At 47.0% G+C, this 15,644-nt stretch overlaps 1 protein-coding gene across 1 annotated transcript in view; it reads left to right on the top strand.

Moving 5' to 3' along the window:
- The first annotated feature begins 1,826 nt into the window (after positions 1-1,826).
- Positions 1,827-15,644, top strand: part of FHL1 (four and a half LIM domains 1) — a 34,545-nt gene continuing 20,727 nt past the window's right edge. Inside the window, exon 1 of the mRNA XM_086619461.1 lies at positions 1,827-1,859. The gene's annotated coding sequence lies outside the window, so the exon portion shown is untranslated. The remainder of the gene's footprint in view (positions 1,860-15,644) is intronic.

Raw genomic sequence — 15,644 nt, 5'->3', positions numbered from 1 at the left:
GGAGGTGGCTGCAGAACAACTTACCCCTGGTGACATTTTCCTACAGCTGTGCAACACCTAGTTTGTCTTTATATCCCCGTACTCTACAACTCCTGTTTCTCCTGAGGCTCTTGGCCTGATTTATCTAATTGGGAATGTTTGGTCAGAATGTCCCATCCTTGAGGAGTCTTAGTCTCTGCAATTTCTTGTGAGTCCCAGAGCTCTGCAGCCGCAATCGTGTAAGCAACATCACACCTCGGGGCAGGGGGCTTTTGCTAGTGTTCTTTTTGGTCTGATGGTTGGTTACAGACAGCCACTAGAGAAAAGCTCTTGCTGAGGTAAAGAAGTTTTAAACTCGCTGGGAGAGCTGTTGGAAAAACGAGCTAGAAATGGGTATTTGGATTCCTTTGAAAAATCAAATGTAAACTTCAGTCCATAATGATAAATAATGTTGGTGTTTCACATCTGTATTTTATGCATGCCTGAAGTTGCTCTTGGCAAGTGGTGACAGTCTGAGCCTTGAACCTCCAGGCAACCCAACGTTCTCATCCCTGCTAGGAATGTCGTTAATATGGGTGATGTGGTGTTGGAAGAATCTGTGGGACTTGCCTGTTGAAAGAATAGAGACACACAGAAATACAAACGTTTTTGTAAAGAAAGTGTGTTTGCTCTTAGGCAATGTTTGTTACGTTTTACTAAACAACCAGAAATTCCTTGGCCCGAGTATAATGCTCTGCTTTCCAGGGATACCAGAGGTGTATCCAGCACACCCACTGGGATGCTCAGCCTTTCCTCCCATTAGTCAGAAGCTCTGTGGCTCTCCAAGGCACCACAAAAGCCTATTTGCAGTGCAAAAGCTCCAACCCAAGCACCTTGTGTTAAAAAACAAACTGACTTGCTGGACCACATATCCAGTAGCAGAAGCATGGAAGAAAGTAGGAGAAACTTGGAAGACATAAGAGCAGGAAAAAAAAAGGATAAAGGATGGAGAAAGGAGAGGAAAAAGAAGAGACGTGAATGTTGTCAGATTTGTCTGGTGTGGGACTGCACAAACAGGCAGATTTGTTTAAAAATAAGAATGACTTGCTACCTGATAGTACTTTTTCTCATGTCTGCTTTCAAGAAAATACTCTCAGCATCATTTTTGCTGTGCTCTCTTCAGCTGGGTTCCTTCCCTCCCTGCAGGCTGCTGACTTGAAACGCATCCCTTCTGTTTGTTTTCTGTCCTGGAAACTGTCTATGAACCTGAAGGTGACACACGTTGTAACAGAGCTGCCAGGAGAAGCTTTAGCTTTGAGAGAGAGTAGCTTGGACGGGATGGGAGGCTGGCGACAAATCCACCCACAAACAAAGTTTTTTGAGCCGTGTTTTCCTTGTGCAAAACAGTCTGGGAGCCTGACTCCTGGCACTTTGGAGGTAGCAGGGCTTTGCTGAGCCTGGGGAGTCCGGTGGGTCCCAGTAACAGCGCTTTGCTGTTGTGGGGAAGCAGGGGAATGGCTGTGCTGGCAAAGTGCTGTTGCTGGTTGGGTTTTCTCTCTGTGGACCGTGCAGAGGCCCTGGGAGGAGCAGGCTGTTCCCTCCAGCTCCAGCTGCTCCCTACAGTGCTATTGGCTGGACTGATTCATTATTTTATTTTTTTTTTTTTTTTGCAATGCACCTCCCTGCTATAAGTTGCAAAGCAGCCGCTGTCCCGCCAGCTGGACACTCCAGCCCAGCCGCCCTACCTCTGCCAGGCTGGAGGCACAGCCCTGGACCGAAGCGCTCCCGCGTCCGTCCCGCTGCCAAGGTGCTGCGCACAGCCGCACGCGGAGTTCAGTCCATCCCTTCCCTCCTCCAGGCAGCAGACGCCTCGCAGCAGCTCCCAGGCTCTCCGGCAGCCAGTAAGCACATGCCTGTGTCTCTCCCTCTCCAGCATCATCTCGCTGAGCAGGGCAAGGGAGCGTTTCAGCATCCCACGCTTTGCAGATCTTCGGATTTCAGGGCTTGCGCTGGGTCTTTTCTCTGCCTTGTCACTGCTCTGCTGGGGAAAGGGTTTGTGAGAGCAGGGCTGGGGGAAATGGGAAGTCTCTGGGTGTATAATGTACTTCTAAACCACTCTTTCTAGCAAGCAGTTTCTTCATGTATCACTGAATTAACCTCAGAAAGCGCCTCTGTTTTATGGGGTGTTTATGGGATTTATCTAAATTCTTGCTTCTGATTTCTCTTGCATCCTCTTTTTTCTAATATAAGTATTCCCTCCTGGAAGTTGGTGGCTTTGAAAGTACAGGCAGCCACTGGAGTATAAATATAGCTTTTCTTTTTGCTTCTCAGCCGAGTGGGTGTTTAGGGAGAGTTTGCAGTGGTACAGAGCTGTGTAAGAGCTGTCAGCTGTGTGTTTTCCTAGGCAGGTGACCAGATGTGCCTGTGCTTTTAATGACAGCTGCGGAGGAAATAGCTAAAGCAGTGGCTGTTTCGTGGGCTCTCAGGTGATGTGATGCTCTTGGAAATTGAGGACTGATACCTCTGAATGGAGGAAGCAGGCTGGGAGTAACAGAATTGGGGAATATGGAAATACAAGCTTTAACCTAATAATTATCACATTTTCCTCTTCCTTTCTGTGTTACGGAATATCAGGCAGTTGCAGAGTTTCTGACGAACCACACTTGCGACTGTCCCCACGTGAATACAAATACCTTCATACAAATACTGCACCCTTGTACCTTTCTAGATTTGCATGAGTGAAACTATTTGCCCCTGTGTTTGCAAGATGGGTGTTTCTGTCATTAGTCTTTTTTTTAGCAACTGGTCAAAAGATAAGTAAATGTGTGTGACTCTGGTCCAGTTTGTATTGTGTAAGCAGAAGCTAGTTTGTGGTTTAGAAATGGATGTAGCTTTTTAACTCACTGAAGTCTAGCACATGAAAGGGGGGGGGGAAGGATTAAAACAATCCATCTACCAATTAGTCTTTTACCTCGTTTAGAGAGGAAGAGTGTTTTTTAAAAACAACAACAAAAAAACTTCTGAAAGGAAACTGATTACATTCTTCAGCCGTGATGTACAAAGCAAATAGCTGATCAAGCAACCAAATATGGCTTTAAAATTTTAACTTTGTTATTTAATGATAAAAGCACCCGCGTACTTCACGTTAGTGACAACACCCTCCTCTTCCCCACCCCCCCAAATACAGTATTCTTGAATAAAAAAACAGTTCTTAATTTCTCCTTAAAGAGCTCAGTATATAAAAATTCATTCTTGACTAATACCTGCTAGAAAAATGTGGGTTAGGTGTTTCAGAGGTAACACCACAACTGCAAAAAAAACCCCTCGAGCTCAGTGCAACAGAAAGTTAATTGCTCAGATCTTTGGACCGTGGCTGTAAGGAACCAGTTCAGTTTTACAGCTGGTTTCTGACTTGCACAGCTCTTGGGGAATTTTGGCTGGAGGACATTTGTAGGATCAGGCTCTTGCAGTGTTTCTAACAGGAGAAGTTATTCCCTGCTGTGAATGATGGCTTGCCTCCACGTATGCTGGTATAATTCTCTGCCTGGATGTAAACAATGGCAGCTCGTCAAAAGGAGACAATGTTTAGGATACTCAAAACACTCGAAAATAAACACTTTCCAGCCCGTCTTGGCTGGCCTTTATTTCGGAAGCAGCCTTTCCATCTAGCTGTACCATGAATGGAAAACCCAGACATATGGTACAAAGCAGTTTCTGGGAGCCCTGTCAGGTCCCTGTTCGCGTTCATGAATAGGAGAACGATGCTGTAGGATGTGCTTTATCTCTGATTTCAACCCATATCACGGGAATATGACTTACAGTCCACACCCATTGCACTAAGATATAACAAAAGCTTGAAGTAATTGGCCTCCTTGCCTCCAAGAAGCAATTTACTTTCTTTTGTGTAGTCCCTGTGTGAAAAGAAGGTTGTTCTGTGTTATAGGATACGTCACAGCCCTTTCTGTGCTGTGTGCGTGTCAGTGGAAACTTGTGCTGCTTTGGTGTGGTTCTTGGGTAGTATGGCTGTGGTTATCTCCTCCTATCTCCATCTTGGAAACACATCCTTGCAGTCAGCACACACAGGTCCTACCACTGGGTGGGAGCTGGGACACGGCTGAAACTTCCAGTGCTTCAGTGGACACAGCTGATGATGTGAGCCAGGAATAATATTGTCCCCTTAGCAGTAGCCTGTGCGAATTACGTCCTTTTAAGTGTACTCCCTGTCCAGCAGTATGGCATCCAATCATTATTACCCAGCTGGACTGAATTGAATATAATTAACTAATTAACCCAAGGTACAGACCCTGCCTACAAAAGGCAGGCCATTTCCTCCTGGCTGTGGAAGATGTAACAGTGTCCTTGGAGCTGCAGCCCAGGCTGGTGAGCAACATAGCAGGTGCACTGGGGGATTTAGAATCACAAATTCACAAATTTGGTTAGGGTTGGAAGGGACCTTCAAGATCATCTAGTGCCAACCCCACTGCCATGGGCAGGGAAACCCTCCGCTACACCAGGTTGCCCAAAGCCTCATCCAACCTGGCCTTGAACACTGCCAGGGATGGGGCAGCCACAACTTCTCTGGGCAACCTGTTCCACTGCCTCACCACTCTCAGAGTGAAAAATTTCTTTCTTATATCTAACCTAAATCTGCTCTCTTTCAGTTTAAATCCATTGCCCCTTGTCCTGTCACTCCACACCCTTGTAAAAAGTCCCTCTCCAGCTTTCCTGTAGCCCCCTTTAGGTACTGGAAAGCTGCTATAAGATCACCCCGGAGCCTTCTCTTCTCCGGGCTGAACAGCCCCAACTCTCTCAGCCTGTCTTCATAGCAGAGGTGCTCCAGCCCTCAGATCATCTTCGTGGCCCTCCTCCGGACTCGTTCCAGTAGCTCCATGTCCTTCTTGTGTTGGGGACTCCAGAGCTGAACACAGTATTCCAGGTGGGGTCTCACGAGAGCAGAGTAGAGGGGCAGAATCACTTCCCTTGACCTGCTGGCCACGCTTCTTTTGATGCAGCCCAGGATACGGTTGGCTTTCTGAGCTGCCAGCGCACATTGCCGGCTCATGTTGAGCTTCTCATCCACCAGCACTCCCAAGTCTTTTTCCTCAGGGCTGCTCTCCATCCATTCTCTGCCCAGCCTGTACTTGTGCTTGGGATTGCCCCGACCCACGTGCAGGACCTTGCACTCGGCCTTGTTGAGCTTCATGAAGTTCTCACAGGCCCACCTCTCCAGCCTGTCAAGGTCCCTCTGGATGGCATCCCTTCCCTCCAGCATGTCCACAACACCACAAAACTTGGTGTCATCTGCAAACTTGCTGAGGGTGCACTCAATCCCACTGTCCATGTCTCCAACAAAGATGTTAAATAGCACTGGTCCCAGTGCTGACCCCTGAGGAACACCACTCGTCACTGGCCTCCACGTGGACATTGAACCGTGTCAATTTAGGTGTCAATTCCTTCAAGAACCTTGGAAAATTTCTCTGGTCCTTGCTGATGAGACAATCCTATTCAGCCTATGTTTAGGACTTTCCCTTTTTGTTGTACTGCTTAGACCTGAAGCCCCAACAGTGTTAATAGCGGCAAGGTAAGCCTCACCACCAGCAATGTACAAAGTTTGCTCAGGCTTTGGGTATGCTCCTAAACCAGAGCAGCTTCCTGGAGAGCAATGGGTAAGTTCTGACTGGCTTCCTGGGGTCACACTGAGATGCAGGTGTCACCAGCAGTTGTGTGGAGGGCTGAGCTATGCAGTTGATGGCCGCCTCTCACCCTTGTTGTCCCCAGTCATTGTCACCTTGCTCTCCACATGTAGGAGTGCAAAGGTAGCAGAGCTGAGATTTCAGATGTCATTCTGTAATTTTAGCTATGTGGAATCACTTTTCCTTAAAAAGGTAATGGAAATAATGTTTATACAATAAACCTTCCCAGACCTGACCTGCGATTTTATTATTAAAAATGCATTTATATATTATATAAAAATGCATTGCGAAATACTTCAGCTTGATTCAATGGGATCTTTTGTCATTTCTCTATTACGGAAGATGCAGACAGGGAGAGTAATAAAGCAGAAATGTCTGAGATCAGTCATTTCATGTCTGATTTTGGCAGAGGGAGTGTGGGAGGAAGAAAGACCTCATGCTTCATTTAGATACCCTGATTTGGAGACGAGTTTTAAGCAGACGGCTCTTGAGACACTGGGATTCTAAAGGATTAAAGGCTATTTAGATAAATGTGAGCTTCCGCTTCTGCAGCATGGTTTTAGAAGAACTAAAGTTCTGGCTTCAGTTCTTTTAGTTTTTTCAGTTCTTGCTAAGCCTTCACCTGTGTCCAAAGGGAGCTTGCAGGCTAAGCAAAAATACTGCAGAAACATGGGCTCCGAAATGTGTAAACTGGTAGAATAAAGTACCTTAAAGAAGTATTGTGAGCTGCTTGGTGCAGGGAAGTAGCCCTGTTGTATTTAGATGTAGTCACAAAGTTGGGCTAAAATGAGGTCTATGTGCTGGGAGGGAGCCCGTGGGTGGGTGCTGCTGAGCCTGGGTGCTGCTGAGCCCCGTGAAACAGGAAGGGTGCAAAGAGGGGAAGAGTGGCAGGAGAACACAGCCCTGTCCCGGCTTCTTACCCTCAGTCCCAGGGGATGTGGGTGCTGTGCGTACCACATAGCCAACCCTTCCCCAGGCCCGTAGCCAAAATCTCTTATCCTACCAGAGATTGGCTCATTTTGCTGCTCCAAGTATTTCCCGCAAAGGCTTTGCGCTGCTCCAAGCTGGTATGTGGGAAGCCACGAAAAAGCCTTCTCGGTGGGTCAGCGTTCACCCTCCCTACACGTCCCTGCAGCACGTACTGAGCAGGATTTGGCCCCCGATGCTTTCAGAGCAGTTCAGACGTGTGGTGCCAAGAATGCTGCCAGAGCAAATTCCTGCTGTCAGACCAAGAAAGCGCGGTGTCGTCTCGGGGACGGATGGATGGATGGTCTTGTGCTTCTCCAGCTATTTAATGTCCCTCTGAGGAAACAGCTCTTTCCCCCCTGGCAGATAGGGCTTGTGTCCTGTGGCAAGACAGGGCTAAAATGACATTTAGGACTTCTGAGTTATTCAAAAGCAGGGCAAGGATTGCATTATAGCCATGGTGGAATGCGATAAACAGGATCTTGAGGAAGCACTCTTTCAAAAAAGGCCGAATTAAAGAGTGCCCTGGAAAAGGCTGGAGAGCCAGGACAGGGCTGCTGGCAGTGAGGGAGCTGCAGCCCAGGGTGGAAGGGTTGGTATTTTGCTGTGCGCCTGACTGGAAACTTTAAGGCAGAGTTACAATTTTGGTTTGGATGGTGTTACAGAATTGTATTATTTTTGTAAATAGGGAATTCAAAACCTCTTGACTTGAGATTGCTCTTTTCAGAAGACCCACTCGTTCCACGGATGTGCTTGATCTTTTTCATTTCTTGAGGTGACCCTGATGACTGATTTAATTTGGGATGCATCTCTACCTTCCTCCTGCTTGGCAGAGCTGACTGTTTGGCACATGAGTAGGCAGTCAACAGTCATTAAACATGAGGGATAAAAAGTTCTTGGATACAGCTGCATTTGTTATCTGTTGAGACCAAATGTAAATACGAGTTGTCACCCAGACCTTTAATGAACTACACGAAAAAACTTCCTGTGGTGAATTGGCTCCCTGCTAGCAACAAGCACTGCAGGGTGGCTATTTGGGTTCCTTGTTTCTAATATCTTTCCACCCCTAGAAAGGGGAAACCAAACTGGAGTGGAAAAGAGGAGACTAAAATTTTCCCATGGGAGGCCACATGACAGGTATAGTTTGAGGTTTAAAAATTTGAACCAAAATGGTTTAGAGCCAGTTGCTTGTTGACTTGCAGAGCTACAGTGAAATGAGTCTATTCTGATGTCTCTAATGTGATCTAGATGGAGAGGAAGAACAGGAGAAAGTTGATTGGTTTTATTTTTAAAAAAAAGCTTTCCCTCCTGGAAAATCTTCCCAGTTGTCTTCAAGACATCAGAAACCTTCATGCTTTATGACGCTTTGAGATAGGAGGAGCTTCAAATCAAATGATGGCTAGCTTCAGTGATGTCTATCTACTGAAATGATGGGTTTAAGAGACCACAGTTAACAAGCAATTGCATGTGGTAGATGAGCCGAGTGACTCCTGTTGGGAGGCACAGTTGGTACAGAGATCTGTGATCCACCTATTTTACTTCAAGCTAGCTTTAATGTCAAAGCAGCTGCCCCAGTACATGAGAGTTCTTGTGTTACACTAGTGTTTAAGCAGCAGAGGACTTCAGAGCTTCTGGCCAAGAAAGAATTGCTCTCCACTGTTTTGCTTGGCCAGAAACAGTGAAAAATCCACTCAATTCTCTAAAACTCTGTCTCGGAACCAGTGTGCTGGATGTGCCTTTCTTCCTTTGCTAAGAAAAATAGAAGTGGTTCATCACACTAAACCCATGGCCGATCCAGCCCACAGTGGTTGTTAGTTGGCTTTCCTGTAGGGAATTGGCTCCCAGCTCTTCCCCAATGCCTTCATTTGGGAATATTCAGTTTTCATGGGCTTCTGGTGGTCTCTGACCAAAGATCCTCTTAAGAGCAACTATGAAACCACCCTAAATATAGCTCCCCCATTGCTGATAGGATGCTGGGGTGGGAGAAAATAATGTACTTTCTTTTAAAGAAATGCCCCAAGCTGTGGGAATCATTCTCACTTGGCAGGCTACTTGCAAGGCATTTGCTATTTGTTTAACTTGGGACTGGCTGCCCCTGGCAGTTGTTACCATCAGCTGCCTTTCTTATCTGCTCTTTTCTATAATAAACATTGGAGCAAAGGTTTGGAATTAGTCAATTCTGAGGCACTGACTGCCCGCCTTTCCAGCTTCTGTCTTACCCCATGTTTGGACTCGCAAGCCATTTCCTCTTCATTATGTGCCTCTTGTTTGCCCCTCTTCATTGCACTGACATAGCAAAGAGTTCTTTAAAATATCCCATAGGTGTGTCAAGCCCAGGACTGCCTGCCATCCCAGAAGACGTGCTGCCCTGGGACAGCTGTGTGCACTCATGCCACTGCTGGGTACTACAGAGATTTTTCTAGCCTGACTTACCTAATCCAGTGGATGGGCTGGATGAGTTGTTCTGGCTGACGTCTGTTCAGATGAACACCCCACAGAGGCAGCATTAGGATTCTGAAATGATCCTGGGGACCTGGCACCACGTCCTGCTCTTTGGTACAGTGTTAACCACAGGGCAGTTGGTGGTTTGAGGGAATGCAAATGCAGACAGTACCTCCAGAAGCACAGGGTTGTGTGGTCCTCATTCAGAAATCTAAGTAATTCCTACTGATTTGCTTCCAGTTTAAAATTTCCTGGTGATCTCTAAGTGTTGTCTTGACCTGGTCTTGCTTCTGACTGTACCGTAGGAGAGGCAGTGATGAGGAGTGCAGGGTGCAAGAATATCCCTCTCTGGTCTCATCTCACTTTAAAAATACACATTGCTATATATTTCACTCAACACATGCAAATACTGTTTCCTATCTACCCTTGCTCTGCCGACTGAAAGCCAGTCACCCTTCCCGTCTGGGACAGCCTGCCAGGTAAATGCCACTTGATGTATAACGTATTTCAGTGCTGCCTTTGGAAACCGCCTGGGTGGTGGCATCGGAGCAGGACAAGAGAGTAGCCCATGCTCACCCTGCTGCAGTGGCACAAAGGCACTTGGTGAGGATACAAATCCGTTTAGTTCTGTCCAGATTTGCTTTGTTGGACTCATGAGCACATCATCCACCTTTTGTTGTAATCTTCTCACTCTCTTATACCATTATCACCATAATGATTTTTAGCTGAAGGTGGAAACTTTGCCTCTGTATCTCTCTCTCTGGTGGGATGGGTTTCTTACAGTGGGTAGAGGACACAACCTGCCTGCTTTTGTTTCAGAAGACTGGACTGGGGGCTCAGCCATGGGTTACGTATCTTGATCAGCAATTCAGCTTGCTGGACTGAGCTGGTCGGGGTGCAGTTTTTCTTTCTTGCAAAAACACCTTCAGTGAAAAACCACTCCAAACTCTTTGTTAAACCTAAGAGGCGGACAACTTCTGAGCTACATCTTGGCTCAGGTCTAGGTGTGACAGAAAAACAGACATGCTGATCTCCTTCAAGGGCTCTACATGCAGATTAGAGCAGGCAAATACCCTGAGGTTAGTTCTTCTTCCCTGGCTTCTCAGTGTTCTTTGTGCTGATGCATGTGATGATGAACTGGAGGAAATTCCTGCCCAAGAGCATAAACAGGCAGCAAGTCCTATAACTGTCCTGTGTCCTCATAGTCCTGACACGTGAAATGAAGCTGATGATGGCTGGTGTTAGTGATATGCTAGTGTCAGACCCTGCTGATGCTTGTTTCAGAAAAGGATTTTTTGATTTCTGGCTGGAGAGGATTGCAAACAGCATCTCACTGGTTACTCCGATGTGCTGGAGAAAGCTAAAACACCAGTCTGGTGTCTGGGATGGCAGGAGTCTACCATGCAGGGTCACCTGCGGTGTGTGTGAGTGAAGGTCATGCCTCACACTTCCTTTTTGCAGTTTCATGTCACTAGGGTCAGCCCAGAAGTCAGCTTTCCCTCTGACCTCCAGTGCTAACACAGTCCATCTCCATAGCAATGGCTGTAAATACCGTCCTCCTCCACACCGTCAGACCCCAGGCTGTGTTGGTGCTATAATGTGGTGAAGCTCTCTGTGTACTTCACTAGACACTGAAACAAACAACCGATAAATCTGTTATAAACCAATGAGTAATTTGTTTTGGTTACCAGGGAGATTGCCAAGTGCAAATTCAACCTGAAATAGCAATGAGCTCATCCTCTGAGCAGCGATGCCTGAGCTGGAGCAGCCGGATGGAAAGGGAGCCAGCACCAGCAACGCTGTCTGCTCCACCGCTGTTTGAACGTTGTGCAAGCTGTTTTGCCAGAGAGCTTTTGCCTTGTAAACAAGATCATGCAGGGGATGGTGTGTGAGGCTGGTTGCTGAGCCTGGGCTTTTATGATTCCTGGAAGTGTGGGTTATGATGCTCCTGGTGGGACTGTGGGCTGGAGAGCCTCTGGGGTGGGTTAATGTGCTGTAGAGGTGGCTCCTCCTCTATCTCGCCTATCTTGGAAACCTCTCCCTGTGCAAGGATAGTGGGGAAAACTTGCTTGACTTGTAGATAAGGGCTATTTTAAACAGCTAGTTAGATAGGTGTATCTGACGGGCAGAGCCTCTCCTCTGCTGCTGCTCCAGGGGCTGGAGAAAGGACTCGGAAAAACCTCACCATCTTCTGCAATGATCCTGGGGCAGGAGCTTGAAAGTTTGAGCTCTGCCATTATTCCACCCTGAAGTGTCCCCAGTTTAGGTAGTTCAGGACTTAACTTTTGAAGGGCTGGTGCTAGCGGTAGGGTTTGGCAGCTTTCTGTGTCTGCCTGTGCCTGCAGTTGCTCCCAGGAGAAAGCCCGCAGGTGACGCTAGGTGTCAGGAGGATGTACGCTTGGACAACCAGTGGAGTCACCTCCTGCCAGGGCACAACGGCCATGTGGGAGCAGCCACTGCAAGCGGAGAGATGGCTTTCTTGCTTTCTGCTGCAGAGTTGAGACCTGGGTGAGGGAGGCTGGGATTAGAGAGAGCTCCTGCAGGGCTGCTGGCTGTGAGGTTGGGAAGGCAGGACAAGGAGGATGTGCTGCACTTGGTATCTTTGGTATCCCAACCAGAGGGGTGCAGGACGGGCTCTGAGAGCTTTCTGCACTTTTCTGTGCTGAGGTGGTGATGTTTCCAGCTGCACTTACATTTAATGAATTCATGTGGTTTGAAGAAAAGAGTCTTTTAACTACAAAAGTCTGCCTGTAGAAAGAAGCAGTGCCTGTCCCTCTGCAAGAGGAGGCTGACAAAGGTGTGGTAGTGGTCTCTGCTGCTCCCTTTCCTTGGTTTTTGCTCCCCATTGCTGATTTATCAAATACATGAAACGATGTAGAAGTACATCAGCGTATCACCTGGCAGCTGTCTTGACGAAGCAATGCATAAGCCACTTACCAGAGGCTCGCTAATGGATTTCACTGAATCTTTTAAGAAATAGTTGTCAGTGACTGAAAACAGACAACAATTATCAACAGCACAAATGCAGAAAAAAGCTGAGCCCTTGAAATGTAACCCATGAACGTACTCACATGATGCAAAAACATAATCCGTTTTTGGATTAAACTCACAGTCTTCCAGAGCATGGGATGAAGACTGAATGTATAAAAAGGATGTTGGTTTCAGCAGGGGTATTTTTGTACTTTGGAAGTCTTTTATTATAATTTTACAAGCATGGAGTGATCTGTCTCTGTGTTCTTGCAAGTTCTATCCAGGCCTGTGGGTGGATTTCTTTCAGTTCCGTTCTGGAGCTGTGTGGGAAATGCTTTGATGCCATGACCAAGTTCCTCAGCATCGCGAGCGGCTCTGTCGCAGCCACCAGTGCATTCAGCCATTAGCTCCAGGGAAGTCTTCATAAAACCCGAACAGCTGGAGCAGGTCAGCATTTGAAATAAGGCGATTTTAATGTGAGGAATTGTAACTAGGTGAGGTTTGTGTGAGAGGCATGAGTTCACCTGCACGCATCTGCCTTTTATAGCTGGCAGAGAGTTAGTAGTTGTCCTGGTTTTAGCTGGGACCGGGTTAGCTCTTCTTTTTAGCAGCTAGAAGAGCTCCGTGTTTTGGTTTTACTCAGAGGCTCGCTCTGAGAAGAATGCTGATAGCAAGTTGATGTTTGTGGTTGGACGTGAAACTCCAAGGACTTTTCAGTGTGCCGGAGTGCAGAAGCACGGCGGGATAAGGGGGGAGCATAGTTGGGACAAGGGGGCCACGATTCTCCTTGTGATTTGTGGTGGAACTTAAGATTGAGGGCCAAACTGGCCAATTAGTATTCCATATCATGCAGCATCATGCCCAGTATAAAAGTGAGGGTCAGCTGGAAAGAAGGGCTTTGGCGCTTCGGCTCTTTCGCCACTTTTGCTCTTCTAGGCTTGCTCCGCTTTTGGTCTATTGTTTTTCTTTCTTTTTCTCTCTCTCCCAGTACTCCCACTCTTGGAGTACACTCTCTCTCTCTCTCTCTGCCCCTCTCTATTTCGGGGCCTCACGTTCGTCCGGGATTGCAGCTTCGGGACGAGACGGGCTTCGCATACGAGGGGGTGGTGAGCATCTGCACTGTGTATTAAATCATCTGTATTAAATTGTTCTTATCTCAACCCATGGGTTTCCCGTTTATCCTTTAATTCTCTCCCTCATTCCTGAGGGTGGGGGAGGGGGAGTGACCGGCTGTGAGTGGGGGTTCAACCTAACCCACGACAGTAGTGCACTCAGCCATGTGCCTGGACAATCCCAAAGGCTGGTTTTGAGTCCATCCAAATGACTCTGCTGTGTGCTGCAGCTCCTTCCACCATGTCCCCCATATTGCCCCTAACTGAGCTGAAAGGCAGCTAATAAACTTCTCCATGGCACTTCATCTTTTGCTTTCAGCAACTCTTTTGAGATGAGGCACAGCATGTCTAACGTGTGTGTGAATTGTTTCAATGCGGTGTTTGATATTCCTTTATGTTGCCTCTTTATTATGAGGCTGAGCAGTGGGCGTTAGTGTTTGGGAGGGGGACAGGCATCCCTGCAGGCCTGCACTCTCTTCCCCATGTCCTTCTCCAGCAGCGTGTCCCCACCCCAATGTTTCACCTACTTGGTATCAAGGCGTATTTGCTTTTTGGCTGTCTCTGGGCAACTAAAAACACTGCTATACTTTGCAGATCCTGGATTTGGCCAGGACCAAGTCTAACCTTGCTCGACACCAGCATAAAGCAGGCAAGGCTTGCTACTGAGCTTGCTCTAGCACAGCTGGGAAGACAATTTGGCTCAAGAGGTGTAACTTTATCAAAGGGACAGTAAAGTCCTTGTTATTGTCGGAAAAGTCCTCGATGATTTGGAAGCCTCACCCTTTCCCCACTGTCCTGCAGCATTCCTAGCGGGACACGGGTGCTTGTGGGCTCTCATGCAATGTGGCTGCACAAGCTGGTTTCAAAAAAAAGCAAGCTACTGTTTCACATCTGCTTTAGCTTTTTGACAGTTTTCTCTGGCACTTGTGTGTAATTAGTGCTGCTTTTTTGTCACATGGAGCTGATCCTCTGATAGTTTGATTTGGACAGCAGTTTGACAGCTAGCAGCAATTGTATTGAGAAAGGCTGTTTCTCTTTGCAGACTGTGTAACTCATTGTCCCTGGATTTATTGTCTCACTACTACTTGAAAAAGAAAACAAAATCATTTTTTTGGGCCTGGATCCAGCCGCGGAGGAGAGGATGGCTTAATCAAACACATAAGTGGTTGTACCAACTGCAGTTTGTTTATTTCTGTGTTTAAAATCAAGCACTCTTCTAAGTATCTTATTTTTCTTATTTCAAGATTTGTGTTTAATAAATGTAGCAGTCCATAGACTTTGCCCATTGCTCCAGGAGCAAGCACTGATAGAAATGTTGTAACGTGCAGTGCTGGTATGAGACCCTCATTGGGAGCATGAGAGAGGAGAGGGGACCTTCTCTTGCCTCCAAGCACCCTGACCCATCCCTGTGCAGGTGTGAGATGAAGATATCTGCTGTTTCAGCAAATGGGAGGAAATTAAATTTAGCAACTTTCAGTAACCTTGCCTCTCCATACTGTTTTGCGCTGAACTATCTCTTCCTAAGAGTAAGTTTACTGGTCGTAATATTTCCAAAGACACAAAAGCAACTGAAGTTTTGCTCTGTTATCCAAAAACTAGGGTGGGAGAGTGTTGTGGGGAGAATTTCCCGGCTCCCTGCCTTGGAAACAGCCTCCATCCTGCAGATGAGGACACTCAGCTGGGATGTGGCAAACCAGGGCTGGACTCCTGCCCATGGGCTGGGTGTCTCTGGTTTCTTAACTCTGATGACAGTTTTGAAGATATTTGTTCCTTTTTTTTTTGATCTTTTTTTTTTAAATAAAATGGGAATCAATGTTTTCTAACCAACCCCACGGAGAACGCTTTTTAGTGTGGACCTTGCCCAGCTCTGATCTGACATGATTTCCAGGGAGACCCGGGATCCTTATCCCTTTATGAAAAATGAGATTTACATTCCTGTATCACACAGGCACTTTGAAAATATTATCCCTGACTCCAGAGAAATGGCTCATACATTTTAATGCCGTTATTAGAAATTGAATTGACAACACTTATCCTCAGTGGAAATTGCTGTGCAGCTTGGGGGGAAAAATATGCAGAAAGCACTGGTGGAGACTTCAGAGAGCTCTTGTCACCCTGAGATGTGTGTGCTTTTGGTGCAGGGTTTCTGCTGAATGAAAAGAGCAAAGTTTGATATACGCCAGAGAGAGGAGAAAGCACAAGTGTGTGGGCCAGTGCCACGGGATGAGACAGCAGTGAGGCTCAAAGCATCAAACCAGCTTCTAGACTGAAAGGTAGAGTGTACCCAGGCCTTGCATGGCGATGGGAAAACGTGGGCTGCTCTGTGCTTGCGCGTCCTGGAGTGTTGTGGAGATGTTGCGCACAGGTGCTTTATTTGTTGTCTTAATAAGTGTAGAGAAATTGAGCTGGATGAGTGCTGGCGTATGAGTGAGGAGCTGCTGAGGTGCTGAGACTAGTGAAAGATGCCATTGGGAGGAGAAGAAGCAAGGAACTACAACACAAA

This window comes from Tauraco erythrolophus, chromosome 13, assembly GCF_009769465.1.
Source record: "Tauraco erythrolophus isolate bTauEry1 chromosome 13, bTauEry1.pri, whole genome shotgun sequence".
Classification (NCBI taxonomy): Eukaryota; Metazoa; Chordata; class Aves; order Musophagiformes; family Musophagidae; genus Tauraco; species Tauraco erythrolophus.
This window is presented reverse-complemented; position numbering and strand designations above follow the sequence as displayed.